This window comes from Brassica oleracea, chromosome C4 (genome assembly GCF_000695525.1).
Source record: "Brassica oleracea var. oleracea cultivar TO1000 chromosome C4, BOL, whole genome shotgun sequence".
Taxonomy (NCBI): Eukaryota; Viridiplantae; Streptophyta; class Magnoliopsida; order Brassicales; family Brassicaceae; genus Brassica; species Brassica oleracea.
This window is the reverse complement of record NC_027751.1, coordinates 24,237,298-24,242,141: the sequence shown is the minus strand read 5'-3', so window position 1 is coordinate 24,242,141 and position 4,844 is coordinate 24,237,298.

The window sequence follows — 4,844 nt, the reverse complement described above, 5'->3', positions numbered from 1 at the left end:
TTTTATTTATAGAAACTAATAACTAAGTTTTAAAATTAAATAATATTATTTATAAAATATATAAATTTATTTACAGATATGAAACACAAATTAAAATATTTCACATTATTGTTTAAATGATATCTAATGTACAAAATATTTTATGATAATTTTAATTTTTATGAAAATATTATTTATTAATTATTAATTAATTACAATGTAGTAGTTTCTACAAAAAAAAAAATCAAAATTCGTTTTTCTTCATAAAAGCTCACAAAAGTTGGTTTTTGGTTTTTCTTCGTAAATTTGTTAAACTTTTCAAAAACTAGTTTCCCTAAATTTTAGGGAATCTATTTATTGAAAATCTTGATTGGCAACTCAAATGGTTTTTATAAAAACAAAAACTAAAACCAAAAACTTGATTGGATGAAAAATGGTTTCTACAAAAGCAAAAACCAAAAACTAAATCAAAAACCACAAACAATCAACCTTTAAAACTAAAAACTATTGAAACAATCATCACCTAAGTGAGGTTCTAGTTTTTTTTTCCAAAAGCAATAATCAACTTGAAGAGATGTTCATAATATCACTTGTTAACAATAAGATGGGTTTGAAACTTTAGTTGTATCGTTGAAACACGTACATGGAATATACCTGAAATCTTCTTCATGTTGATCTTGATCTTGAAATAGCATCCCCACATTGATCTTGCTTTAGTCGGAAACTCATGCTCAATCTTCTTCATGTGTTTTCTTTGTTACTAGTTTTTATGATTGCGAGCTTTGTATTGATATTCTCAGTGTATAGCAATTTTATATAGACAAATATTTACGATAAACATTGAATTAGTTAATAAGTTTATGAGCAACTATCCAACATTTCTTAACTTTATTTTTCATCAAGGGAGAACAACTTTCTAAATTTAACAAAATTCCTTTGGCATTTGCAGTATGTGCTTCACATAATCAAGGTAAACACACCTACATGGAAGAATTATTATCATGTGCGGACCAAATTTACCAACCCACCAAACTATACTACATGGAAGAATAACTTGTGCAGACCACGACTCTCAGTTAACTTGAACCGACCAAATTATACAAAAACACCTCCAACTTTTTTGTTATATAAAATTCTAATCAACATAACATTTTAATGGAAGATTTATAGTTTGAAACGCCTTCAGCTCTATGATCAACACTTTTATTTTGTTTCAAGTCCCCAAAATGTCAACAGTGGCCCTGACAGTATGATGACCATCTTTACAAAGACACTTGATGATTGAACTATCGATTACAACAGGGAAATCAACCAATTCATAGATCAACAGATGGCAGCGGTCCAATCAGTACATACACGCGAACTCTGTGTTAAAACATACATCAACACATAATATATTTAAATTTCATACACGAACAAAAATATTTAGGTTTATACATACATTGACCGCGTTTCCGTTAGTCAAATAGTGATGGATGCTTATGCGAATTTAGCGGATGTTTACGTGACATTTACATTTTAATTAATTAATAAAAATATTTAATAAATCAGTAGATGGGAGGCATTGAACCTGGGTTCAAAACATATATAACCATATGTCCAACCACTGTGCCAAACCAGATTATTAATTGTATTATCTATTGTGTCTTTTTTATATGTAATATGCTTTATTTAGATATTTACATATTTTCATGTATTTTATCTATCATCCAAACAGAACAAGAAAAACGTAATTCCTACATCATTTAAATATGTTCATATTTCTTGTTATGAGTTCTTAATTATCTAGAATTAGTTCCAAAAAATATATATATATATATATATTCTAAGTAATTGTGTTTAATTCACTTAATTATTGTTATTATGTATTAATAAAATTAAAAATTTCAAGATAATTTTTTTAAAAATCAAAAGGCATTTTCGAAACCTAAAAATAAAATATGAAAAAATCAAAAAACTATTTCTAAAAAATTATTTTAAAAATTTTAAATTTGAAACATATAATTCAAAACAATTTTATTTTTTTTTCTTTTTTTATAATAATTTTTTTAATTCTTTTTTTTATTTTTAAGTTTCAAAATTGCCTTTTGATTTTTAAAATTTTTATCTTGAAAATTTTAATTTGTTTTTAAAACACAATAACAATAATTAAGTTAATTAAACACAATTACTTAGAATTTATATATAGATATATATATTTTTGTGTAACTAATTCTAGATAATTAAAAACTCATAATAAGGAATATGAACATATTTAGATGATGTAGGGATTATTATTTTTTTTTTTGATGATGACAAAATACATAGGAATGATGGAAATATCTAAATAAAACATATTACATATAAAAGAGACACAATAGATAATTCAACTAATAACCGAGACTCGCAAGTCCAAAAAAATATCTAATAGATATTTTACCTTGGACTCGGATCCGAACCAAACCTGTATTTTCAAGTCAATTTTGGTTTGTTTTCTCGGGTCTGGATAGTATGTTAAAAATAGTTACATAAGAGTATATACAAAATCTTTAATAAAATAATTCATAATTTACAGTTTTAAACATATTCGTTTTTTTTAATATAAAACGACTTTGTAACATAAATATATAATAATTTAAAAATACTTATTCATATTAAACTTTGTTTATATTCGGAAAAAAACTGCGCTTTCGAAGCACGGGTCAAAATCTAGTATAAAACCCCAACAAGAGTTTTTTAATGTTTATAATAGAAGATATCAATTAACCTATTACTGTGATTACAAAACACATCAAAAGGAAAGGATGATATTTGTTATACATCCTAAACCCAGTTGAACCCATTTGATTTTTGGGTTCAGATCTAAACCGGGTTCCGGTTATCCACATTCCTATATATTACCTGAAAATACATGTTTTAAAATTAGAGAGAACATAGTTGAAAATACCTACTTACAAACAGGGGCGGACCTACATGCAAGCTGTAGGGGTCAGTTGACACCGCAAATATGTTAAAAACAAAATTTGTAAGCTGTGTTCAGTAAATGAAAGTGGCGAATTTAGTTGTAAACGATGCTGTTGAACCCAGAGAACCTGGGATTGATTCCTCCAAGTGACACTTTTATTATATTTTGACCCCTCAAAAAAGAGTTTTTGGTGTTCACCACTAGTTACAAATCAGTTAAGAGAAAACATAGTCGTATGAAACCGTAAGAGAAATTTTGTCTTTTTGTCGGCAAAAATGTCAAAAATGAAAACGGTATTGTTATCCTCAATCTTCTTCATTGTAGACTCATTGGTTAATGGGTACTTGAGGATAGCGTAAAATAGAAATTTTATTATATTTGACTCTAAATTAGAATTTTTTTATAATAGAAATGTGTTTTTGTCAATATATTCTTCTATAATAGCAATCTTCAACACATAGAATAAGAAATAGAGATTGTTTTTTATTTTCCTAAACATAAAATAAGTAACAATCTCTATTTTAGAGAAAAAAATTAGCAATGTGTTGTAATTAGAGAGTTTAGAGACTGAATATTTATGTGTTTATTAATGAATCATAGAGGTTCCTTATATAAGGATTACAACATAAAGATAAAAGGAAAGAGTACAAATCCTAATCCAACAGGAAATAGGAAAACTACTAAAACATAGAAAAGGAAAACATCCTAAGTTCTAAGTCGGCTAGGTCATTGACCGACTCTCTCTCCTCCTTGCGGCCGCGGCTGGGTTTGATGTGGCCGACGGGCTTTCTCCTCTTGTCTTGGTTAATGGCAATCCACTCCATGATTTATAACACTCCCCCTTGGATGCCATAACCATACCTGATTTGTATTACGCTTCATGTTGCCTCATTAATACCTTATCAGGAAAACCCAGTGGGACAAAACCATGATGAAGGAAAAAGAGTACAACACGCACTACTCCCCCTGATGTGAACCTCAGTGGAGGTTTCTACATTCTACGCATCTGGTGCGTGATCTTTCCTATATATGTAGGAAGAGAGTAATCGGCCAAGTTCATTACTAAGCTGTATCTAGACCACTTCGATCTTTTGACATTAAGTGTCTCGGTAAAGCATGTGTGCTAAACAATATGAACCATATTGTCCTCGGAAGATCACTATTGGGTCTTTGCAAATCGTGTTTGCATGTGTCCATGGTCTAGACGTGATCGTCTATTGTTAACTCTTTACTTTGGCCGGAAAAAATAAGTACTTATGGACAATGTACTAGACATGGTTATCATGAACCTATGTCTCGATCTGGCTGATCCATGTCTAGGTCATAGACCTCGTCTATACATGTCCACTACTTGTCTCATGATTGTTCAAGATCAATGATCATTGATGTGAGTTTATAATCTCTTATTATGGCTCTATGGCCGAAAACACTCTCATGTGGACATCGATATTTCTTGCTTTAGGCAGTACCATATCTATCTCGGACATTGTAGTCCTTTATCTATCTCTTGATGGTGTCTCATGACCTCTGTTTCTGTGGATTATATCACACACTGAAATATATATTATTAGGTCATAGATCTCGGCTCTCACAAGCTTATGGACTACAATACATTTGTATCCGGTTGATCTTTTGTCTCTGCTAGCCCGTGATCAAGAAGAAGGGTCAGTCACCTTTTAGTCTTAAAAGCCGGACGCGTCTAGTCGAAGAGCCAGACGTTCTTTGCAGAAGAACCGGACGCCCTTAGACGGACAGAGTCGGACATCTTTAGTTTGAAGGACGGGGGCCGGACGCTTTTGGTCGGACACCCACATAGATTTATTCTATGCCTACTAACCTCTTTTAGATTTAGTATAATCACAAGGAATTTCAAATATATGGACTGTATTGGATTGTCTTTTATACAACTCCAAGATCAATG